Source organism: Erinaceus europaeus, chromosome 17 (assembly GCF_950295315.1).
Source record: "Erinaceus europaeus chromosome 17, mEriEur2.1, whole genome shotgun sequence".
Classification (NCBI taxonomy): Eukaryota; Metazoa; Chordata; class Mammalia; order Eulipotyphla; family Erinaceidae; genus Erinaceus; species Erinaceus europaeus.
The window spans coordinates 52522056-52548336 of record NC_080178.1 but is presented as its reverse complement, the minus strand read 5'-3'; the positions used below and the strand labels follow the sequence as shown (position 1 = coordinate 52548336).

Below are 26281 nucleotides of genomic sequence, written 5' to 3'. Positions count from 1 at the left end.
AGGTGGCTCCCCTTCTGTCTCTCCCTCTAATTCTGTCTCTTAATTCTATCTCCCAGTATCTCTGTCTCATTAAAAAATAATGGCCACAGGGAATAGTGGAGTTATGCAGGCACTGAGCCCCAGAAATATCCCCGATGGAAAAAACAAATGTGAAGCAGTGAAGTTAACTTTGATGATTCCAGGAGTGCTGAGGACATTATTATATTGTTATTTCTATTAATATACATATACATGTATATCTTTACATCATTTTTGTTGATTAAACCAATTTTTTACTGTTTTGTTGTCTGGATAGTGGTTTACAGGACAGTTGTGGACACATGGGTACAATGTGTCATCTGCAGAACACTCTCAATTCTAACTTAGGTCCTTCTGTTCCACCGTGCACCAGAAACCCTCCCTCCAAGCTCCCCACAGCCCTTTTGCTGCCTCCTTCCCAAAAATCCTTTGCTGTTTTTGTGCAATACATGAAACTCAGTTCAATTTTACTTGTTTTCCCTTTCTGTCCTTGACTGTTAAGATCAGCCTGTGAGTGACAACATCCATTATTCATCCTTCTATTTGGGGCTGATCTCACTTCACATGATTTCTTCAAGTTCCATCCACATGAGGCAAAGGAGATGACCTTGTCATTTTTAACAGCTGATCAGTGTCCCACCAGTGCTCCACTTTCTTAGCGACTCATCTGTCATTGGGCATCTGGTTGCTTTGAAACTTGGGTTGATACAAATAGTGCTGCTATGAAAATACCTGTAGTATTTATTTCCCAAGTCATTTTAAATATTTGTAATATTTATTGGATAGAATGTGAAATTGAGAGGGAAGAGGGAGATGGAGACAGAGAGACACCTGCAGCACTGCTCTATCACATGTGCAGCGTGTCCCCTGCAGATGGGGACTGGGAGCCTGAGCCCTGGTCACTGCACATTACAATGATAGCACTTTTACCTGGCCCCATATTATTGTTTGTGTTTTTTCATTTCCTAGAATTGAGGAGCTTCATAGTATATAGTCCTCCTAACTGTCCCTGCTCCCCTACCTGTTGCCCTCCTTAGGGGCACACTAAAGGCCCTTCATCCTTCATCCCCACCATCTCACAGGTCCTCACATATGCCTACAAGCACAACCTGGACGCTTACTACCCGGAACCTTTGGACAAGGAGGTGTTTGTTTGCTCCCTGGTCTACACTCCTGACTATGACTCCTTCTCACTGGACAGCTATACCTGGCCTAAGGAAGCCATGAGTGTACAGATGGTCTGATGCCATTTCTGCAGGGCTGGGGGCAGGGGCAAGGGAGGGACACCCACAATACAGATGACCTCTGATGGCTGTTCTTGTCACTGTCTATCCCTAAACTCTCTGTGCAAGAGCAGAAGCCCAGAGGCATCTTGTCCCACAGGCCCTAAATGCCCATATTTTTAGAACCTCCCTCCACATCTGGCTTAAGGATTTCTCCAGACTTTCTGTTGCCAGCCCTGAACCTAAGCTTGTGAGAAATCTAAAAGCCCCACCTGGACCTCGGCCCTGGCAGTGCCCACGACTGCTGGTGGGGAGAGAAGTGTGGTGTGGGGAGTCACTTGGCCAGGAGGAGAGTGGTTCAGGGCATGCAGCTAAGCAATGAGAGAGCAGAGTGGTGGAGCAGTAACTAAAATACACGAGTCACAAACATGAGATCCTGAGTTTAATCCTTGACATCGAGTGTGCCAGTGATGTCACTGCATGACACAGGAAGCAGACACTCAGGAAACCCCTGCTGCCTGCTCTGCCTAGAGCCACACTGCCATCTGTCAGCCACAACAGGCCCCTTTGGCCCAGGTCTTAGTCTCTCCATATCTCCCAGTGTGCTGACACTCAGTGTAGTGTCCCCAAAGCATAGCTCTGTCCCATGACTCCTGGATTCGGGCTAAAGATTCATGGGGGTTGGGGGTTGTTCCAGAACATTTATTCCTTCAGAAAAGTCCAGGCTTGGGGAGGCATGATAAGATTCACAAGTGACTGTTCTGGAGGAGAGAGGCAGAACATAGCTCTTCATACTAAGGCCTTGGGTTCGAACCCCAGTACCACATGGGAGCACCATGAATGGTAAAAGGGTTGGGGAGCTTCATGGTCAGGGGAACAGTGCTAGGGTAACTTTAGTCTCTCTCCCCCTCTGGACACAGTAAAACATTTGAAGCTGGAGGCCTCTGAGCAATGGAATTACACTAGCACAGGGCCTTGGGCTTCTTGCCTTTAGCTACAGAAAGCTGTTACAAGCAGGGACCCAGGAGGGGGCTGTGATAAAGCCTTGATATAGGAGGCCCAAAGTTGGAGACCTACCACTAAATGGGAGCACCCTGGACAAAGGCCAGTGGAGGGCTGGCAGAAAAGCTTCCCTGAACAGAGGCCTGCTTGGCCCTACACTTAGCCTTGGCTAGAGCCCAACCCCTACCACACTGGAGGAAGCTGCCCTGCTGGGGTCTTTCCTGCTCTCCCTCTGTCTGAAAGAATTGCCTGGAGTGCTGAAGCCCTGGATGGGGCTCCATGGATGGTGGGACAGTACTTTGATCTTGTCTTCTCTCTAAAAATACAGACTTACAGATTGTCTGGGAAGGTAGCTCAGTCACAATGAGCAGGCATGAGGCCCCTGGTTTCCTCCTGGAACAAGGCACCACATTAGATAAAAAAAACTATGAACTGGAAAAATAGCTTAGTAGAACAGTGTGCTGCTTTGTCATGTGCATGGCCCTGGTTCAAACCTGGCAACCACAGAATTGAGGGAAATTCAGTGCTGCTTCTGTCTCTCAAAAAGTCAGCCCATAGTGGTTAAGTCTTGATGAGAAAAAAAAAAAGATTAAGAGCAAGCAGGCACATAGAAATGCTTTATTATTTTAACATAAATTCCAAGAGGAGGTTGTGCTTTTTTAGAAAAGGACGGGGGTGACACACAAGGAGGGTACATGCACAAGCAGGAATACACCCCAGGCGAGGTGAGGCTGGGTGCCTCTTCCCCAGCTTCTTTGGCAGATGCTCTGGGGAGCATGGACTGGGTGCCAAGGGCATGAGAATGAAGACAGCACTGCACAGCTAGGGGGTAAGGCTGGGGTCCCCCTCCCCAGCTGCCCTGGAATTAAGTGATATGGGTGAGCTTGGAGGACAGGAGGCTGCACTGGTGGACAAGAGGGGTTGGAGTGGACTGAGGGGAACTGGTGGAGTGGGGGGAAGGAGTTTGGTGGAGTGAGGTGGAATGGGGACAGTTGGAGTGGGGGGAGAAAGGTGGATTTGAGAAGGGAGTGGGTTGGAGGAGGGGTAGAATGTTGGAGAGTGAGTGGAATGGGGGACACAGTAAAGTGGGGAGGGGTGATTTGGGGGAGGGTTAGAGTGGGGGAGAATGAGTGGAATGGGGGAGGGCGTGAAGTGGGAAGGAGTGGGTTGTGGGAGGGATAAAGTGGGGGAGAGGGATTGGAATGGGAGAGGGTTGGAGTGGGGAGGGGGTGGGTTCAGGGAGGAGTAGAGTGAGGGGGTGTGGAATTTGAGTGGGGGAGGGGTGGGATGGGGATGGGCTAGAATAGAGGAATGGGGAGTCTTGAGGGGAGGGGTTTAGACTGGCAGATAGGGGAGTTTAGTGGGAAGGATGAGAGTGGTCTGGTGTGGGGTGGGGGTGGGGATAGATGCATAATCCAGAGTTAGGCTGGGAGCACCCTCTCCATCTGTCCTGGTATCAGGGCTGTGAGGTTGACAGTGGTGCTGGACTAGTCCCAGGGGATCTGGGGCCAAGAGAGGGATGGACTGGTGGGTGTAGGGAGTGAGGAGAGCTCACCACATTCAGTATGAAGCTGGGTTCCTTCTTCCCAGCTGCCCTGAGGGTGCACTGGGAGGGTGTAAGGAGGGTGGTTGGGTTGGGGGTGCTGAAAGGGGTAGAGGCAGGTTGAGTGGTGGGGGTAGGGGGTGGGGGTGAGGGTTTGTTGAGTGGGGTGAATCCTCCCTCTACCCCCCAGTCCACCCCTAACCCCCAGGACCTGCTACCAGGACTACTGAGGAGGAGGCACCCAGCCTAACTGGCTGTGATGTTCAGTCTTGGTCCTCAATGCCCACCCCCCCACCACTCCACCCCTCCTCCACACTCAACACCCCTTCACCCCAACTACCCTCCTTTCACCACCACCCCATCTCCTGTCCACCTTCAACCCCATGGCCTTGGCTGCCAGGGAAGCTGGGTGCCTCCCAGCTGCTCTGGCAGCAGGTATTGTGGGCCTGAAGGTAGAAGGGAGATGGGGTGGTGGAAGGAGGGCAGGGGGTTGGAGGGGTTTTGAGTGGGGGGAGGGGTGCAGTGGTGGGGGCCGGGGTCAAAAACAGCACAGCACAGCCAGTGTTAGGGTGGGTGCCTTGTCCTCAGCTGTCCTGGTAGCAGGTGCTGTGGGGTTGGGGGTGGACTGGGGGGGGGTGGGCAGAGGGTGGACTAATGGGAGATGGGGAGGAGGGGTTTGGTAAGAGAAGGAAGATAGACAGGTGGGGGGTGGAGGGAGGGTGGACTAATGGGAGTGGGAAGGGGGTCTAATGAGGAAGGGGAGAGCACTGGTGGGAGGAGGGGGTTGAAACATCAGTCAGGGTGAGGCTGGGTGTCTCCTTCCTGGCAGCAGGTACAGTGGGTGAGGATGGACAGGGAAGGTGGAGGGAGGAGGCTGGACTTAGAGAAGGGGTTCAAAAAGGGGAATTTTGGTTGCACTGGTTAGGGCGGAGAAGCAATACACCAAAGCCAAATGGAGGTTGGGTGGCTCTCCCCAGCCACTCTGGCAATGGGTAGCTTTATGGCTGAGAATGGACAGAATGTGGGGGTGTAGGGAGGGTAGAGTAATGGTTGGGTGCTTTGTAGGGGGGAATCCAGTGGGGGTGACCTGAATGGACTAGTGGGTCATAGTGGACTGGGAGGGGAGGGGTGCAGTAAGGGAGAGGTGTGGATTTGGAGGGGAGGGGGTAGACTGGGGGGGTAGAGTGAGGGTGAGGACAGCACAGCACAGCCAGTTTGGTGTGGGGTGAGGATGGACTGAGTCGGGCGGGTAGTGGACTCTTGAGTGGATGTGGACGTGGACTGGGGCAAGGGAGGTGGACTGCAGGGGAGGGTGGTGGATGAGGGGAGGGTGGTGGATAAGGGGAGGGTGGTGGATGGAGGACTGGGGTGGACTGCAGGGATGGTGGTGGATGAGGGGAGTGTGGTGGATAGGGAGATGGGAAACAGACTGCAGGGAGGATGGTTGGCTGGGGTAGGGTCAACTGGGGTATGAGGGGATGGCCAGAGAGGGATGAAGTAGACTGTGAGGAGAGGGGTTGTGGGGGGGGGCGGGTTTGAGGGCAGCGCACCACAGCTCAGGTAAGGCTGGGTGCCTTCTCCTCTGCCACCCTGGCAGCAGGTGCTGTGAGGTTGAGGCTGGACTGATGTCAGGGGTGTGGGTGGAGGACAGCACTCCACCCTAGGGTGAGGCTACATAACTCCTCCCCACAGCTGTTACATTATGCTCTGGGTACAGGTTGACTGGGGGGAGGCTGGGGGTGGTCAGGCACACATGGATTCACAAAGGGAGGGAGGACAGACACAGTCTCCTCCTCAAGCTCCTAGTTGGCATCCAGCTGGAGTCCCAAGACAACTGGGAGGCGAGGACTGGACTCTGGCTTCACATGATCATGGGAGACCCTGGCAAGTGTTTGTTATAGGGCCAGAAGTAGGTCTTGCCCTTGTTCGATGGGTCTCGCTGACACTGTTTGCAGCGTTTGTAGTCATTACACTGATCCAAATTAAATAGTTTTTCTGGGGCCCTGGAGGGGAGGAAGCACAGGTGATGGTGAGAAACCTCCCTCAAAACTGTGAAAAGGAGAAAAGGATTGCAACCCCTCCCCAGTACCTGCTCCCTTAGCCTTCAGCCTGCCCTTCTCCTCTCACTCACTGCCACAAATGATGAGCCTACCTGGGAGAGGGGGAGGAAATGCCTTCCACTAAAATCAAAACATCTCTAGAAGATATTGTATCCCAGTGGTAAAAATAGCATGGCAGTTCTGCAATAGACTTGTATGTCTGAGGCTCTGAGGTCCCAGGTTCAATCCTCTGTATCATCATTAACCAGAGTGAAGGAGGAGTAGAGACAGGAAGAAGAGTAGCAGGAGAGGAAGTGGAGGAGTTATTCATGGGTTACCCAGGATAACAATTGGTTAATTGGCCATTTAGAATATTTGGGGCTACTGACAGTGCACTGTGGTTCTGCAAGTGACTTTCATTTTCTTTTATGTTCCAGTTTAATTCCCAGCTCCACTATAAGCCTGACCTAAGGTCAGGGGAAAAAAAAAGTTCGGTATATTGAGGCTTTGATAGCATTGAAGGGACAGGCTCCATCTGATTTGGCAAGTTTTTCACCTTCTCAGTCAGGCACATGTTAACTTTCTGCATTGACAAATGAAAATAAGACAAAAGATCATCACTCTTTCTCAGGCTAGCTGTCAACCTCCATGGCCCCGGGACTAGAGGCTCTGCACCTGGGTGGTGAGTAGAGAGAGAGGGCGGAGGAGAGGGGAAAGGCATCCTGTGGAAGGATGGTCTGGGCCTGTTCCCTGCTGGGTGTCTCACTTTGTATAGGACCCATTACCCATGACTCCATTCCTAACTGACTATTCATTTACCCATGATTCTTCAGCTCTGTTCTTAGAACAGTCCATAAGCCAAGGATGTAGTCACTCTCCCTGCTTCAAACTTGTTATTTCCAAAGGGAAATATCCCACACTCTGTTCCTCACCCTGCACAAAAGAAAAAACAAAGCTTTCAGGGAGCCAGGCTGTAGCGCAGCGGGTTAAGCGCAGGTGGCACTAAGCGCAAGGACCAGCATGAGGATCCCAGTTCGAGCCCCAGGCTCCCCACCTGCAGGGGAGTCGCTTCACAGGTGGTGAAGCAGATCTGCAGGTGTCTGTCTTTCTCTCCTCCTCTCTGTCTTCCCTTCTCTCTCCATTTCTCTCTGTCCTATCCAACAACGACGACATCAACTACAACAACAATAAAAAGACAACAAGGGACTGGGAGTATGGACCGACCAGTCAATGCCCATGTTCAGCGGGGAAGCAATTACAGAAGCCAGACCTTCTACCTTCTGCAACCCTCAATGACCCTGGGTCCATGCTCCCAGAGGGCTAGAGAATGGGAAAGCTATCATGGGAGGGGGGGGGGGGGTTAAGGAGATTGGGTGGTGGGAATTGTGTGGAGTTGTACCCCTCCTACCTTATGGTTTTGTTCGTTAATCCTTTCTTAAATAAAAAATTAAAAAGAAAGACAACAAGGGCAATAAAAGCGAAGATAAATAAATAAAATAAAATAAAAACACAAAGCTTTCTTGAGTAAAGGCAAACCAAAACAGCTGAAACCCTCTTCCCGTCAATGAATCCCCACTCAAAAGTGGTTTGCTTCCTTTAACTCATCTAAAATCTCATCTCATGGACCTACACTATGATCCTGCAATTCCTCTCCTGGGGATATATCCTATGGGAGCCAACACACCCATCCAAAAATCTGTGTACACATATGTTCTTAGAAACACAATTTGTTATAGCCAAAACCTGGAAGCAGCCCAGTTGTCCAACAACAGATGAATGGCTGAGCAAGTTGTGTTCTATATACACAATGGAATACTACTCAGTGTTTAAAAATGGTGACTTCACCATTTTCAGCCCATCTTGGATGGAGCATGAAGAAATAATTTGAAATGAAATAAGTCAGAAACAGAAGGATGAATATGGGATAATCTCACTCCCAGGCAGAAGTTCAAAAACAAGATCAGAAGAGAAAACACAAATAGAACCAGAACTGCAGTTGCTGTATTGCACCAAAATAAAAGACTCAGGTGCAGTCCGGTGAGAGTTCATGTTCAAAAACGATGAAACAGCACCTAGTGGGGTTTGTATTGTTATGTGGAAAACTGGGGAATGCTATGCATGTGCAAACTATTGTATTTACTGTTGAACGTGTAACATTAATCCCACATCCCATAAGCTGAGATATATACTCATTCCATAAGGTGGCCTGTGATATGCAACAGCCTCAGAAGTTGACTGGGGAGTTGAGATGAGAAAGAAGCAGGCTGGGGCGAGCTAGGGGCAGTCATGGCTCTCGATGTGTCCACACATGTTTCTACTAAGGTCGGTGTCAAGGGGTGGGGGATGAGAGGGAGAGAAAGGAGAAGAGTGTTATGGTGGGGAAGGAAGGCCCAGGCCCCTTACCTGTAATGTTTCTGGGTCATTTCTTTCTTTTGCTGATGACTATTTGTTTGGCTGGGGATACTTTCTTTCTTGTCACCTGCAGCGGCTTCCACCGGATGTTGTACAAATTGAATATTTCTCTGCCACTTCTCAGCCTCCAGAGTGTTCTTATTTTTGCCTCTTATAATAAAGTCTCCTATGGGCTCGTAAACTGGAAGTATGGATGATCTTTTTTTTAACTGTAACAGAGAGAGCCAGTGTGAAGGCCGCAGCATTGGGGTACACTGACAGACCCACTGAGAGAGGAAGCATCACTCTTCTAAAGGCCACTGGCATCCCTTCAACCTGCCCTCTAGAAGGTGGGTTCAAACATTCCCAGACAGGGTTATATGCAAGAAAAGCAGAAGCAACTCTTACAAAAAAAGTGGCATTTCTGATTCCCCTGTGATTTTATAGGATCTGCGACAACAAGGTTATAAGCAGCATTCTTCATGAATTCTTCTTTTTCTGATTTTAGTCTCAACTTTGCAAGGAAAAAGAAAATAAATAAAACAAACACACACTGGAAATATCATTCTGTTTTTGCAGGCTACTAACCTTTCCTTCTACAAAGACTGTGTTTCAAATGATTTCAAACTGATTGGGCTTTTCTATGTTTGTTTTGCTCACTGAGAAAATGTTTCAAAGTCAAGAACTTTCTTTTTCAAACCAAAGGCCATGGTGGCTCAAGCAAGCCAAACAGAATGGCACCTGAAAATGTGTGGCTGTCTATGTTCTTCCCTGCACTCATGCAACAGAGTAGAGTAAACCCTCCATTTATCCTCCAAACCCCTCGCCAATGCATTTATATAATCTGTGAAGAGATCAGAAAGTAGCATCAGCTCCTAAATGTAGTGCACCAAACATGCCTTTAGTCTGTTCCTGGAAACCTGGCCATGACCCAAACTTCATTCTCACATGAAATGCCTGATTTGGCACACTGCCAGGCAGACATGCGCAGGACATCTGCAGTGGTCTTGTCTTGTCTGCTGCCCCCACTGCACCACCTCTCAATCAAAGCATTGCACTACCTGGTCTTTGAATGCAGTGTCCTTATCTCTCATTATCTGGTATTGATGTAGAAATTGTTTGTCCTCCTCTTCTTCTTTGTTCTTCTCGATATGAGAATATAGTGCACTGTTGGCCTTCGTGCACTGCATACACACGTAACAAAGTTCCTACAATGACCAGGGGTTTGTTCCTGCCTTTTGCTTTCTTACCTTCACACTTAGTCCTGTGCTCCCCCAAAACTGGATTTATCCAGGAGTGTGCTTGATAAAAGAACATATGAACAGCAATCGGCACAATGGGTTTGATAGGCTGAGTCCTTGGGTTGCAGGAGTGGCCACAATCCCACTTGATGTGCCGGGTCTATGTTCACTCAGAACCCTTGTTCTCCCAGCCCTGTTTGTGTTCAGTGGCAGACACCCCATCATTTGCTTGTCTGGGGAGACCAGTACCTGTCCTGCTTTCTCATGATCCCTACAAGTTGTAGTCTCAGAGGTCTTAGGTTCTGTTTTCATGTTCTTTGATGGATTGGGTGGATGTGGCACGCTATAAGAAAACAACAACAGGGAGTCAGGTGGCAGCACAGCGAGTTAAGTGCACATGGCGCAAAGTGGAAGGACTTGTGTAAGGATTCCGGTATGACTTCCTGGCTCCCCACTTGCAGGGGAGTCACTTCACAAGTGGTGAAGCAGAACTACAGGTCTCTATTTTTTTCTCTCTCTCTCTCTGTCTTCCCCGCCTCTCTCCATTTCTCTATGTCCCATCCAACAATGACGACAACAATAAATACAACAATAAAGCAACAAGGGCAGTAAAAGGGAATAAATAAATATTAAAAACAAGAACACAATTTCACATCTAGAGTAGCAATCATCTTAGAGGCAAATACAGCCAGTGGGAGATATCTCAGTGGTTCTCTTCTGCATTGCAGAAATTAGTGTCCTATGTGTCTGATAAGCCTGGACTTCAATCCCAGCATTCTTGTCTACACTTGACTTTTGAGCATTACTGACTGCAATTTCTCAGGCATGGGAGGTGCAGTGAACACACACACACACACACACACACACACACACACACACACACACACACACACATACCCTCTGCCTGAGGAATTAACATTCTAAAGCAAAGTTACTAAACAATGTAAATGAGGTCTCAAGTGTATTTGGTACTGCTGATGATCATGTACACCTGGCTTTCCCCTGATAGACTGTGAGCCCTGGACATCCCTGCAGTCCTCACCATGGAGCACAATGCAGGGGCACCATGTGAAGGCATGGATGGAAACATCTAATATCCCTGAATCAAGATAGGACTCAGACTACAGTTAGTAAAGTGTGATCCCCACCCCCCCCCCCACAAAAGACCAGTGTGTTGTTACCTTTTGGTTCTTGTTTTTGTAAAGACAGTCTTATCAGGTTCCAATGTGATAGGCAATATTACGGGTGCAATATTTCCAGATGCTGGAATGGGTTTTTGACCTGGAGGTCTAGGTAGAAAGTTGGCTGCAGAATAAGAGATAGAGTTAAGTTTCCTTTGAGGCTTTAATGGTCATATAGATACAATGAAGAGAGAAAAAATACAATAGGAACCTATAACACATTCTTACTCTACAACAACTGTGCTAAGTACTTAATATAATGCATAATGGGCCAGGGAGATAGCATAGTGGTTATGCAAAAGAATTTTTTGTATGTGATGCTCTGAATTTGCAGGTTCAATCCCTGGCAGAAAGAGACAGAGAGAGAGACAGAGAGAGAGAGAAAGGAAGAAAATGAAAGGAAAAGATTGCATAAATAACAACTTAAGATAACAAATAAAATCTCTTTATTAAAGGAACTGTCCTCAAAACATTGTCCAGTAACTTCTAGCCATCTCTATTAACTTAGAAAAAATAAAGAAAACCTTTGTATTTCTACGTATGTTTCAACCAAAGTCACATCAGCTACAGATATGAGAACCCTGCTATTTTCTATTAAGCCATATAACACAGTTGTAAAACTGGTACTCAGAATATATATATATATATATATATATATATATATATATATATATATATATATATGGAACATGTTACATGCAGCTCACTTGATGCATTTCTGTTACCTACCTAGGCCACCCTCCCTGCCCCGGTAGCCATCTGAACTTTGATTCTTTTAATTAATAGAGAGCCAGCAAAGAGTCTTAGTCGAGAATCTTAGGGATTACAGTTAAGTAAGGTGTGATAGAAAATTCTAGAAGAGCTGATTCTTAGAAGAACATATTTCTTGGGAGTCAGGGGATTACGCAGCTGGTGAAACAAACGTAGCACAAAACACAAGGACTGGTTTAAGTATCTCGGTTCGAGCCCCTGGCTCCCCACCTGCAGAGGAGTCCCTTCACAAGCAGTGAAGTAGGTTTTCAGGTGTCTGCCTTTCTCTCCCACTATCTGCCTTCCCCTCCTTTCTCCATTTCTCTGTCCTATCCAACAATGACGACATCGATGACAATAACAACTACAACAACAATAAAAAAGGGCAACAAAAGGGAAAATAATTTAAAAAATTAAAAAAGAAAATTCTAAAAGATCTGTTTCTTAGAAAGACACATTTCTTATAACTCTAATTGTACTGACTTATGGCATAGGAGTTGCTCAGCAACAACGCCCTGCTGCTTAGCAGTAAAGAAATGATAGCTACCATCTTTGGCCTACCTTGCACATCGTCTTTGTCCAGCTTCATTTTTAACACGGACTTTCTCAGTTTAGATGTTTCCGTAGTTTCATTATTTTGTTGTGATTTGAATTCGATTCTAGGAATGGACCAAAATGTTTGCCTGCTCACTGGATCTGAATAAGACACTAGGAGAATTCTCAGTTCTGAGCAGCACCCCAGCCAGCCTGATAATACTGAAATAAACCTACCACTCTGCCATGAGTGAGTGCTTGGACTTTGTTATGCAGTAATCACAGACTGAAGACTCTTTTCTTTGTAAGCCTGAATCTGACTGTGACCTGCCTCTTCTGAACTGAGGTCTCAAAAGGTACTCATACTCTGGGGAGGGAGGGGATGCCTTTGGGTTTTGGTTTCAGTTTGAATGTGACTTTTCTAGTTCTGTCACCAGATTCAATACAGGGCTGTCAGAGTGGTATGTGGTTGGCAGAGAGTTTGGGAGGCCAGGGTTGATAGGTCCATGGAACCTGTGGGGTAAGGCACTCACCTGGGGAATGAAAGAACACAGTTTGGACTTCTCTTCGAATTTTTGATGTTTGCTAAAGTTGAATTTACACTTTGAGATTTCTGGAGAAAAATGAGAGAGGAGATTTATACCTGGTCTATATTCCAGGACCCAGATGCCTCACAGGCTCCTTGCAAGCAATGCTACTGGAAGGCTGGCTTGTTGAATGCTCAGTGACAAAAGCCTCAAGCTTACCCGCCCCCCCCCCCATTTAATAACGATCTTCTGACTCTTCTCCCAGATCCAGCTTTCTAGTCCTTTTTCCAACTATGACACCATTTCCCCGGACAGTAACCTGCATCCACCTTCATATTAGCTGTTAGGCTCAGGCAATAATGGACCCCTTGGAATAAACCTAAAATAGACTTACCTGCTTTTCCAAAATAGAGACCCCAAATCTTCATCTGCAATATCCTTGCCTTTAGGTTCATAATTAGTCAAGAATATGTTCAGCTTTCTATATTAACTCTTTTTCAGCCACCAGGTTCCAGATGATACCATGATGCCAACCTGACTTCCCTGGACAGAGGACTCTACCTGGAGCCACACCTATCTCAGATCTCTGCCCCACTAGGGAAAGAGAGAGACAGGCTGGGAATATGAATTGACCAGCCAATGCCAATGTTCAGTGGGGAAGCAATTACAGAAGCCATACCTTCCACTTTCTGTACCCCATGATGATCCTGAATCCATACTCTCAGAGGGATAAAGAACAGGGAAGTTTGTTCCCTATTTCCTATTATACTTACTGCCAAGATATCCTTATCAAAGCAAGGATTGCAAAAGCTCAATAAGGGCAAGAGACTGGCATACTTTAAGAATGACTCCTTAGTCACTATCAGGCCACCCCATCAGCTGGGGCCCTAGTCTGGGAGTCCTGAGACTCCCAAACAGACATGATGGGCCTTGACCTCAAATAAATCTCTCTCTCCATTGTTACTGGTCTCCAGGGACAACAAAATAGATCCCTTTGTGGACCCCTACATGGCCTTGCCCTCAACTTGTATCTACAAAGATAGAGAATGTTCCATCCTCTGAAAAGAGGCTGGACCACATACTGTATGCTACAACTGAGGAAGATGGGTCTTAATTTTGTAGCAGCTTGGAATGTTTTTACAGATGACCACAGAATGTGAGGTTGAATCTACAGGGATACAGAAGTCAAATAGGCTCCTAAACTGAATATGGGCCACAGTTCAGATCAAATTGATGGGGTTTATAGTCATCAATATTTATATACCTTTCCCACAATTGGAAGCTACTCTCTTCCCTGATCCAGCTTTCTGGTCCTTTTTCTAGTCATGACATCATCTCCCCAGACAATAACTAGGATCCATCTGCATATCAGATTTCAGGCTCTGGGGAAAAACAACTAGTATACCTACAGGCCCTTTGGAATATAACTAAAATGGAGACCACCCACAACTCTTCATCTGCACCACTCTACCCTTTAGGTACATGATTAGTCAACAACATGTTTGGCTTTATATGTTAACTCTCTTTTCATCCACCAGGATCCAGATGCTAGCATGATGCCAACTGGACTTCCCTGGACAGACAATTTCACCAGTGTGTCCTGGAGTTCATATTCCTCAGAACCCCACCCCACTAGAGAAAGATAGAGGCAGGCTGGTGTTGCTGAGGAGTTATTCTGATGCAGTCTCCACCCCCAGGTTTTAGTATGCCCCGCGAAATCCTAGCATTGCCCCCTTCAACCAATCCTGGCCCTACATGTCACCCCTGGTTGTCGCCCAATAAAAAGCCCCCTCACTCCCCCTCTCTCTCTGGGCTCTCAGCTCTCCCTCTCTAAGTCTCGCTCCCTGCTCTCCCCCCGTGGTCAGGTAGTGGGCACGGCCATTGCCGGCTGGATCCACGTGGTCTGAACCAAACCCCCCCATCCTATAATAAAGATTTGTGTACCCCTTTGTTCTGGACGTCCACTCTCTTCTCTGCGGTGCAGCCCGACACAAGACCACCACAACAACAGGCTGGGAGTATGGATCAGCCTGTCAACACCCATGTCCAGTAGGGAAGCAATTACAGAAGTCAGACCTTCCACCTTCTGCACCCCATAATGACCTTGGGTCCATACTCCCAGAGGGTTAAAGAATAGCTATCAAGGGAGGAGATGTAATACAGAGTTCTGGTGGTAGAAATTGTGGGGAGTTGTACTCCTCTTATCCTATGGTTTTGTCAGTGTTTCCTTTTTATAAATTAAAAATATATTTAAAAAAAGAATGTTAGGTTCCATGCAGTGGTGCGCCTGGATAAGCACACACATTATAGAGTATAAGTACCCAGGTTGAAGCCCCTAGTCCCCACCTGCAAGGGTAGAGATTCACAAGATGTGAATGAGGGCTGCAAATATCTCTGTCTCTTTCACTCTCTCTCTCCCCTGTCAATTTATCTCTGTCTCTATGCAACAATAAAAATTGAAAATCTTTAAAAAAAGAATAGGGAAGCTATCAAGGGAGAGTAGTGAATACAGAGTTCTGGGGGTGGGAATTATGTGGAATTGTACCCCTTTAGTATGTGGAATTGTACCCCTATAGTCTTTTCAATATTTCCATTTTATAGATAAAAACTAAAAAAAAGGAAACAAAAAGAATGATATCCCTTAAGCTCTATGCACAACCTCACACAAGGGTCCCCATCAGCTACATGATAGTAGCAAGGATGGGGCTAGGGATGAGGTTGCTTTCACAACATGGCAACTTAAAGGTGAAGGTACATTTCCTGGACTTGCATTAGTATTGGTTGGTGATTTTCATTTTAGATAATCAGCAGCGAAAAAAATATTTCGGAAACCTGTTACAGTCCTAACAGCACCATGACTAGAGGCTTCCCACATTACCTTCTAAGCCCTTCCTTGTCTCTCATTCATAACATTGTAATGGCAACTATACTTGTTTTAGGAAGTTTTGAGATTTATATGAATTATGTGTGTGAGACTTCTGGAGGTGGGGCTATGTTGCAGCAGCAGCTATGTTTCTCTCTTCATTTCTGTTCCAGGTCAACTAGGAATACCAAAGTAGATCACCTAGAACCACATCAGGACTAGAACGACTTCAGGAACCCACCAAATCACCAGTGAGTGCAAACATGTGTGGTCTGTGGACAGAGAGGAGCCTAAGGAGAGACTGAGAAGCCGGTAACAGTCCAGCAGTTCACCAGTTGAGGCAACACCTCCAGTCTGTTTTACCAACTAAAAGACTGTTGAAAGGAGGAGAGGACTCCCCTAAGACTCACCAAATGCTACTGTGAGTCTCCACTGCTACTGCCATCAGAGGCTGGAGCAGCAGGGGGAGGCCCTGAGCTGACATCTGAGAATAGAGAACTGAGGAGGAAACTCAGGAGAAGAGCTACATATACATCTCAGTGGCCTAGTAGTGGGGCTGTATAGTGGGAGCCTTTCCATGTTTTTCTCCTGATGAGAAAATGGTGAATAATAATTGCCTCAGAACCTACAGACTATAAATGGGACTTGTTTAGAAACTCACAGGGGCCACCAGTGTTGCCTGGCTTGGCAGAGAAGCTCAATTGAGACTGGAGCTTTGGATTTTTGGGGTGTGAGTCTCTTTCTGCAACCACTGTGCTATCTCTCCCCAACCCTGCTTTACCTCTTGGTCAGCAGTGAGGGATTAAGATAACAAGCCTTATAGTTTAATAGCTCTGAGGCTCCCATAGCCTAGAGCGAAGAAAAAGAACAAAAGAGGTTTTAACAGCTACTGTGCTCCAACTCAGGGACTGAAATAATATTGAAACAAGTGTCAAGTTCCACAACTGTGAGCTCTTTTTTTAATTTTAATATTTATTTATTTATTCCCTTGTGTTTCTCTTCTTGTTTTTTCAATTGTTGTAGTTATTATTGTTGTTGTTATTGATGTCATCATTGTTGAATAGGACAGAGATAAATAGAGAGAGGAGGGGGAAAAAGAGAAGAGGAAAGAGAAACACTTGCAGAGCTCCTTCACTGCCTGTGAAGTGACTCTCCTGCAGGTGGGAAGCCAGGGGCTCAAACTGTATCCTTAAGCTAGTCCTTGTGCTTTGCACTATCTGTGCTTAACCTGCTGTGTTACTGCCCAACTCCCTTGTGAACTTTTTAAGTACCTTACTTAGACACAAGTCAATCAAGGCAAGTGTGATCTGTAATATGAAAAGTACTGAGAGAGGGACCTCATAACATACTATATAGAATGGTTAAACCAACAAGAAGAAATACTGGAGAAAAGAACTACGTCAAGAGTCCACTTAGAAGCCACCCCCCAAAAAAAGGTTGAAGCATAAAATAATGAGGTCAACATCCAAATACTAGTTAAGGAAATAATCACAGGAGTGATTAAAGAGTTTGAAAGATTTGTCATCAGAAATGCAGAAACAACAAATGATACTCTGGAAGAAAACGCTACTTATTTCAAGGTTATTAGAGAGCCAAAAGCTAAAATAGATGAGCTAAGAACACAACTAGATGAATAAACTAAAACAGTATAAGAACAAGGTAACAAAATAGATGAATTCCAGAAAACAGTAGAGGGCAGAGAGAATAGAATAAATGAGTCTGAAGACAGAAAGAGCAAGATGGAGGATGAATTAGAGACAATGAAGAAAGGAGTAAGAGATCTCAAAAAAGAGATTAAGAGATTCTGAAAACAACAACAGAGACTTATGGGATGAATTCAAAATAAATAATATGCACATCACTGGCTTACCAGAGGAAGAAAGAGAGGGAGGGGAAGAAAGCATTCTTCAGAACATAATAGCTGAAAACTTCTCTAGTCTAGACTACATCAAAGCCATAAAAGGTTCAAAAAGCCCAGAGGATCCAAATCAGAATTAACCCAGACTTAAAGACACCAAGACACATCTTATTTAGAATGGAAAGGAATAAGGATAAAGAAAGGATCCTGAAGGCTGCAAGAGAAAAACAAAGGTCACCTACAGAGGGAATCCCATAAGATTAGCAGCAGACTTCTCCAAACAAACACTACAAGCCAGAAGAGAATGTCAAGATATCTATAGAATGCTCAATGAGAAAGACTTTCAACCAAGACTACTGTATGTTGGTAGACTATCATTCAGACTAGATGGAGGCATAAAAACCTTCTCATATAAGCCACAGTTGAGACAATCAACTATCACCAAATCTGCCCTGAAAGAAGTTCTAAAAGATCTCCTATAAACTCTCAGGACCACCATAAGTATGCTATATATATGAATACTCTAAAAATCTACAATAGTGATATTAATATATCTTCAATCAAAGATATCAATAAATGGCAATGGCCTGAATTCTCCTACTAAAAGGCACAGAGTAAGAAGATGGATCAGGAAACACAACCCAACAATATCCTTTCTACAGGATATCCACCTAACTCAACAAGACAAACACAGACTCAGAGTGAAAGATGGAAAACTATCATATAAGCCAATGGCCCAACGAAAAGGGAAGGAACAGCTATTCTCATACCTGACATAATAGACTTTAAAATAAATAAAATTTAAAAGACATGGATGAACATTACTTAATACTCGGAGGATCAGTCAACCAAGAGAAATGATCAATTATTACCAAATATGCATCCAATGGGAAGCCATTTAAATGCATCAAACGTCTACTTAAAGAGCTGCAGCAATACTTTAACAGCAACACAGTCATAGTAGGGAACAACAACACCCCACTCCCTCTCTCTGACAGATCACCCAGGCAGAAAATCAACAAAGACATGAGGGAGCTAAATGAGAAAGATAAACTAGACCTATTGGACATTTTCAGTGTCATTCACACCAAGAAACTGAAATGTACATTCTACTCAAGTCCACATGGGTCATTCCCAAGGATAAACCATATGTTAGGTCATAAAGACAGCATCAGCAAATTCAAGAGCATTGAAATCATCACAAGCATCTTCACAGATCACAGTGGAATTAAACTAACACTTAACAATCAACAAAAGATTAGTAATAGTCACAAAATGTGAATGTTCAACAATACACTACTTAAAAACTACTGGGACACAGAGGAAATCATGGAAGAAATCAAAATATTTTGAGAGTTCAATGAAAATGAAGACAGAAGCTATAAAAATATTTGGGACACAGCTAAGGCAGTACTGAGAGGGAAGTTCATGGCCATACAAGCACACATTGGGAAACAAGAAAACACACAAATAACCTGATTGCACACATTAAGGACTTAGAAGAAGAAGGAGGAGGAGGAGGAGGAGGAGGAGGAGGAGGAGGAGGAGGAGGAGGATGAGGAGGAGGAGAAGAAGAAAAGAAGAAGAAGAAGAAGAAGAAGAAGAAGAAGAAGAAGAAGAAGAAGAAGAAGAAGATGATGAAGGAGAAGGAGAAGGAGAAGGAGAAGGAGAAGGAGAAGGAGAAGAAGAAACCATGGTCCATGAGAATGAGCAGTGGAGAAACCTCTAACCAAACTCACAAAACAAAATGGAGAAGACCCAAAAAATCAGATTGTAAATGGAAAGCAGATATCACAGCAGACATTGAAGAAATTCAATGTATCATGCAAGGATTCTATAAACAACTATATGCCACCAAGCTAGAGAAACTGGAAGAAATGGATGATTTCCAAGATACCTACAAACTTCCAAAATTAAAGAAAGGGCACTAGATAATATGAACAGGCCCATCAAAGTCGATGAAATTGAAACAGTTATTAAAAACCTTCTCAAGAATAAAATCCTTGGACCAGATTGTTTTACAAATGAATGATACAAAATCTTCACGGAAGAGTTCATTCATGCCTGTACTTTTAAAAGTCTTCCAGAATATTGAAGACACAGGAATACTACCTTACAGCTTCTATGAGCCAACATCAATCTGATTCCAAAAACAGACAGGGACACAACCAAAAAAGAAAACTACAGACCATTATCTCTGCTGAACAAAGATGCTAAAATATTGAACAAAATTCTAGCCAACTTGATATACTCGTATATTAAAAAGATTGTTCATCATAACCAAGTGGAGTTTACCCCAGGGATGCAAGGTTAGTTTAATATATGTAAATCAATCAACGTGATCCACCACATATACAAAAGAAAGACCAAAAGCCACATGCAATAGATGCAGAGAAAGACTTTGACAAAATCCAATATCCCTTTATGATCAAAACAAGACAAAATAGGAATAGATGGGAAATTCCTCAAGATAGTAGAGTCTATGTATAGCAAATCTACAGCCAAAATCATACTCAATGGTGAAAAACTGAAAACATTTCCAGGCAGATCATGTACTAGACAGGGCTGCCTACTATCACCATTACTATTCAACATAGTATTGGAAGTTCTTGCTGTAGCATTCATGCAGGAGCAAGGAATTAAAGGCATAGAGATTGGAAGAGAAGAAGTCAAAATATCCCTATTTGCAGATGACATGATAGTATACATAGACAAACCAAGGAAATCCAGCAAGAAGCTTTAGGAAATCATCAAGCAATACAGCAAGGTGTCAGGCTACAAAATTAACATTCAAAAGTCAGTGGCATTCCTCTATTCAAACACTATGTTAAAAGAAGAAAAAGTGATAAATCAATTCCTTTTACTACAGCAAGAACAACAACAACAACAAAAAATATCTAGGAATAAACCTAACCAAAGAAGTGAAAGACTTGTATACTAAAATTTATGAGTCACTACTCAAGGAAATTGAAAAAGACACAAAGAAGTGGAAAGATAATTCCATGATCATGGGTTGGAAGAATTATCATCATTAAAATGAATATACTAACCAGGGCCATATACAAATTTAATGCTATACCCATCAAGAATCCAAGCACATTTTGTAGGAGAATAGAAAAATTCTACAAATGTTTAGCTGGAACCAAAAAAGACCTAGAATTGTTAAAACAATCTTGAGAAGAAAGAACAGAACTGGAGGCATCACACTCCCCAATCTCAAATTGTATTATGGGGCCGTTATAATCAAAACTGCTTGGTAATGGAATATGAATAGACACACTGCCCTGTGGAATAGAACTGTGAACCCAGAAATAAGCCTCCACACAATGGACATCTAATCTTTGACAAAGGTGCCAGACTATTAAAAGGGGAAAGTAGAGTCTCTTCAACAAATGGTGTTGGAAAAATGGGTTGAAACATGCAGAGGAATGAATGTGAACCACCAAACACAAAATTAAATTCTAAATGGATCAGGGGCTTGGATGTTAGACCAGAAACTATCAGATACTTAGAGGAAAACATTGGAAGAACTCTTTACCGCATAAATTTTAAAGACATCTTCAATGAAATGAATCCAGGTACAAAGTCGACCAAAGCAAGTATACACCTATCGGACTTCATCAAATTAAAAATCTTCTGCACAGCAAAAGAAACCAATACGCAAACCAAGAGATCCCTCACAGAATGGGAGAAGATCATCACATGCCGTGCATCAAATAGGAGGATAATAACCAAAATATATAAAGAGCTTACCAGCCTCAAACACAAGAAAACAAATGACACCATACAAAAATGGGGAGAGGACATGGACAGAATATTGACCACAGAAGAGATCCAAAAGGATGAGAAACACATGAAAAAATGCTCCAAGTCTTTGAATGGCAGAGAAATGCAAATAAAGACTACCATTAGATCCCACTTCACTCCTATGAAAATGTCATACTTCAGAAAAGGTAGCAGCAACAAATGCTACATAGGTTGTGGGGTCAAAAGAACCTTCCAACACTGCTGGTGGGAATGTAAATTGGTCCAACCTATTTGGAAAACACTCTGGAGAACTTTCAGAAGGCTAGAAACGGACCTATCCTATGATCCTGCAGTTCCTTTCCTGCAGATAAATCCTAAGGAACCCAACATGCACATCCAAAAATATGTGTGCATACCTATGTTCAGGCAGAAGCTGAAAAACAAGATCAGAAAACACAAGTAGAACCTGAACTGGAATTGGCGTATTTCACCAAAATAAAAGACTCTGTGGTACAGTGTTGGCTGAGTACAGGTCCAAAAGGGATGACAGACAACCTAATGGGTATTGTACTGTTATGTGGAAAACTGAGAAATGTTATGCATGTAAAAACTATTGTATTTACTGTTGAATGTAAAATATTAACCACCCAATAAAGAAATAAAACAACAAATTATGTGGGTGAGATACTTTTATCTATTATATATATATATATATATATATATATATTCCCTTTTTATTGCCCTTGTTTTATTGTTGCAGTTATTATTGTCATTATTGATGTCTTTGTTGTTGAGTAGGACAGAGAGAAATGGAGAGAGGAAGGGAAGACAGAGAGGGGGAGAGAATGACAGACACCTGGAGTCCTGCTTCACTGCTTGTGAATCGACTCCCCTGAAGGTGGGGATCCGGGGGCTTGAACCAGGATCCTTATGCCAGTCCTTTTGCTTTGAGCCAAGTGTGCTCAGCCTGCTGCACTACTTCCCAACTCCCAGTGAGATACTTTTATACTATACTTTTCTCCTGACCTTGGCTCAGACCTTCAGATTTTTAGCCCTTCTGACCATTTTGTCTGAAGAAGTCACTTAGAAACAAGCATTTCTTTGCCCATGGGGCGCTCGTCACTTAAGACAGGTCAATAACTGAAGGATGACAATTCAGAACTGTAAGAAAGAGAAACAAGTAGATGGTCAATATTACCTTTGCAATACCTTTCTCCAGATTGCCACTTTTATCTGTTGCAGACAAGAAGTCCTTAAAAAAATTCATTTTTACTTTGTCATTTTCAATTGTAAGGATACCGATTCCTTGGAAAGTAAATTCAACTTTCTTTCGTGTGCAGATTGATCGTGATAAGAGCTGCACAGTTTCTTTAATGCATCCTTCGACTGTGTCCCTTCTATAATGCCCCGCTATGGCAACCGTGATAAAATTCAGTGGTTCAACGGGGATATCCCCTGGAAGAGAAAAAGACAGTTGTGTGGGGGAAAGACAGTGAGCGGATGGCAGATACTCAGAAGTAACTGTCTCTCTTTAAATGGGAAAGGTTGAGCCAGTAGAGCTACTTACTAGCTGTGTGGATCTTAGTTTGTTGTAGTCCATGCAGCTGCAATAGCTTCTCTGACATGATAAAGATCGGTATCTGGATAAAGCTAAACCTGTTCCCAACATATAGTTTTTGCCTCATAAAAGTAAATGTCCCAAAATCAGGTAAGTAGACCCCCTAGAAACAAAGCAAAAAGAAGGTGGGAAGAAAATAACCACATGCTGACTTCACTGAAGGGATGATAAAGAAGAATCCTGAGAGAATTTTAGACTCAAATTTTCAAATGATTTTTGCATAAAATATAACCACTTTAAGAGCTATGATACCTTTTTTCACATTTTAAAATTTCTTTATTGGGGAATTACTGTTTTACATTCAACAGATTCAATAAATTCAATAGTTTGTATATGCATAACATTTCCCAGTTTTCCATGTAACAATACAGCCCCCACTAAGTCCTCTGTCATCCTTCTTGTATCTGCATTCTCCCCTCCCTCCCACCCTAGAGTCTTTTACGTTGGTGCAATACGCAAATTCCAGTTCAGGTTCTACATGTGTTTTCTTTTCTGATCTTGATTTTCAACTTCTACCTAAGAGCGGGATCATCCCATATTCATCCTTCTGTTTCTGATTTATTTCACTTAACATGAATTTTTCCAGGTCCATCCAAGATCGGCTAGTAATGGTGAAGTCACCATTTTTAACAGCAGAGTAGTATTCCATTGTGTAGATATACCACACTTGCTAGCCACTCATCTGTTGTTGGACACCTGGGTTGCTTCCAGGTTTTGGCTATTACAAATTGTGCTGCCAAGAACATATGTGTACACAGATTTTTTGGATGGGTGTGTTGGCTTCCTTAGGATATATCCCCAGGGGAGGAATTGCAGGATCATAGAGTAGGTCCATTTCTAGTTCAAAGGCTAAGATATTAAGACAAAATATAGGGATGCCATAGTTGCATATATATATATATATATATATATATATAGAGAGAGAGAGAGAGAGAGAGAGAGAAACAGAGACAGAGAGAGGTGAGAGAGCATGATACCAGAGCACCAATCCAGCACAGTCAGTGCCAGGCTTCAATCTCAAGACCTCAGGCATGTGTGCAGGGTTGGTGCTCCACTGCCAAGTCACCTTCCGAAGTCCTACCTTTTGCAGCCTCAGCTGTCGTAGAATAAAGTCAGAAACGTGGCTCCATATCATAGAGACTTCTGAAATTCAAAGAAAACAAAAACAGAATTTGATTTATGTAAGTGTCCCTGTCACTGTCCAAAGGCAAATGCAAAAGACTCCCTCAAATAGCAAGTCATTCTCAGCTAGGAACAGACAGAAATAAGGTCCTTCCTGAAAGTCAGTTTCCCTGATTGTTTAACTTTACCCCTGGTAAGCTCTGTAAACATGTAAGAAATAGTACATCATGATGTGTGCTTGAAGAAAATCTTTCTGGAGTAAAGCAAACTGCTCAATTCATTGGAATATTCCCTCCACCCCCAAACTACTACCCAAGACAGAGATACCACAGTCTTTCACTTCCAGTATGTGGAGGTTATACACAGTTCTTTCTGATGTCCTAGGAAGGAAGCACAGGTTGTTCAAGGAGAACTAGTAATTGCTCTTATGGATATTGGAGACAAACTGGGTGGTGGAAACTTACCCCAAAACATGTGCTATGGTAAGCCAAGTACTAAAGGTAAGTAAGTCAAAGACTAAGATTTTGCCCTATCCTCTCTACCATGCTCTAAATCATGGCTAATCAATGTACTAAAACTGATCAGGGGATGTGAGGGTGATCTGGTTGTGACAGTTGTCACCCCATTGATTTCCAGGTTGATTTGGCTGATCTGGCTGGCTAGGCGGGTGTCCCCTTCCTCCGTCACCACTCCATGTGTGATCCTCCAGAAGCCTTGCACTTGGTTGAAGACTGACGGCCTACCGAGTAGAGGTCACCAGTCTTTGGTTGAGGGTATATTAGTAGCTGTGCTCCCCTGCTAGAACCTGATCAGATATTTCCTCTATCCTGTCATATTTTCATCACCAAAATAATTCTCCTCCTGGAAGCTAAGCACAAAGGAGATACTCCAACCTAGTCCAACTTGTACCCTCCAAGTTAAAATTTTCATCATGATCAAATATACACAGGAATAAAATAGAATCTCACTATCTGGATATAGGGGAGCTCTTTCCAAGTTAGTGTGTCAAAACTATTGTCTTTATTTTTAAAATTTTTTTTTATTTCAGAGAGGATTAATTAACAAAACCATAGGGTAGGAGGGGTACAACTCCACACAATTCCCACCACCCAAATTGCAGTGAGTACCTCCCTAACACTTCCTCTCCACTATTCAAAACTATTGTCTTTCATGTGACAGGTAGCTCAGATTTCAGGAAAAACATCTATTCAAAAAGGAAATGACCTAGTTGGGACCCAGAGAAATGATATTCCTTGCAACCAAATGCAAGTAGAAAGGTTTGTGAAAGCTAAATTGGAAATGGAAGAGTCATGTTTCTTCATCTAGGTATTATACCAACACACTGTGTGGTTTTGCTTTTAAGAATCTAATAGATGTTCTAATAAGATCAGCATTAAATTCCTTTGACCTGGTATTTCCTACTTCTCATTGAAGACAGAGAACACATGCACAGTATTCACTCTAAAAAGTTTTTATTTTTTTATATTTATTTAATTTATTTATTCCCTTTTGTTGTCCTTGTTGTTTTATTGTTGTAGTTATTATTGTTGTTGTCGTTGTTGGATAGGACAGAGAGAAATGGAGAGAGGAGGGGAAGACAGAGAGGAGGAGAGAAAGATAGACACCTGCAGACCTGCTTCACCACCTGTGAAGCGACTCCCCTGCAGGTGGGGAGCCAGGGTTCGAACCGGGATCCTTATGCCGGTCTTTGTGCTTTGCACCACCTGCACTTAACCTGCTGCACTACAGCCCGACTCCCTAAGAAGTTTTTCTTTTTCTTTCTTTTTTTTTTTTTTTTCCTGCAGGGCTATTGGAGCTTAGTGTTTGCACTATGAACCTTTTCTCTCTCTTTTTTATTTTATTTTTTTTTGGATAGGACAGACAGAAATTGAGAGGAGGAGAAAATAGTGCAGAGAAGAGAAAGACAGGCACCTGCAGACCTGCTTCACCACTTGTGAATCAAATCCCCTGCTTGTGGGGAATCAGGGGTTTGAAAGAGGATCATTGTGCAGCTCCTTGCAGTTTGCACTATGTGCACATAAGCCGGTGGGCTACCACCTGGCCCCCTCTAGAAAAGTTTCAGGCGTCTGCAATTCAGTTGGACTAGACTTGGAAACCTTACAGACTCTTGATTTTGCACTGCTTTTTCTGATGCCCCAATATGTCAGTGTGTCAGGGAACTGGAATTTATTTTACATGTGTTTAAAAATATGACTTTTATATTTAAAAATACTTCTCTGCCCTTCAACCAGTGAGGCTTTTTCAGGAGTCACTAACACTGTTACCTTGCCAACAAGCTCACTGGATCTGTACCCACTGTGCCCTGGCGATGAGGGCTTGTGGCATCAAAGGTTGGCTTTGTGGCACCATTCTCTCTTGGGAATCCCTGTGTCTCTCTGCCATTTCTTCTCAGTTCCCTTAGCAGGTTCACTTGCTCAGTATTGCACTTGTTGAGGTCTAGCTCCACATTCTCTTTTTTCCCTCCATGCCCCCTGCTTACATCATGCCCAGGGCCTTGCGAACCATCACTATGCAGATCACTGCCAAAGGCAAATTCAGAAGCCTAGGTTCCCTCCCTCCAACCCCCTACCGCCAACTCACACACAATCACCTTTTTGATCCTG

The 26281-nt window shown here is 43.9% G+C and overlaps 2 pseudogenes; one reads left to right on the top strand and one right to left on the bottom strand.

Annotated features, from left to right (window-relative positions):
* Positions 1–1262, top strand: part of LOC132533979 (NADP-dependent malic enzyme, mitochondrial-like) — a 37366-nt pseudogene extending 36104 nt beyond the window's left edge.
* Positions 1–26281, bottom strand: part of LOC132533791 (polycomb protein EED-like) — a 213781-nt pseudogene that overhangs the window by 150887 nt on the left and 36613 nt on the right.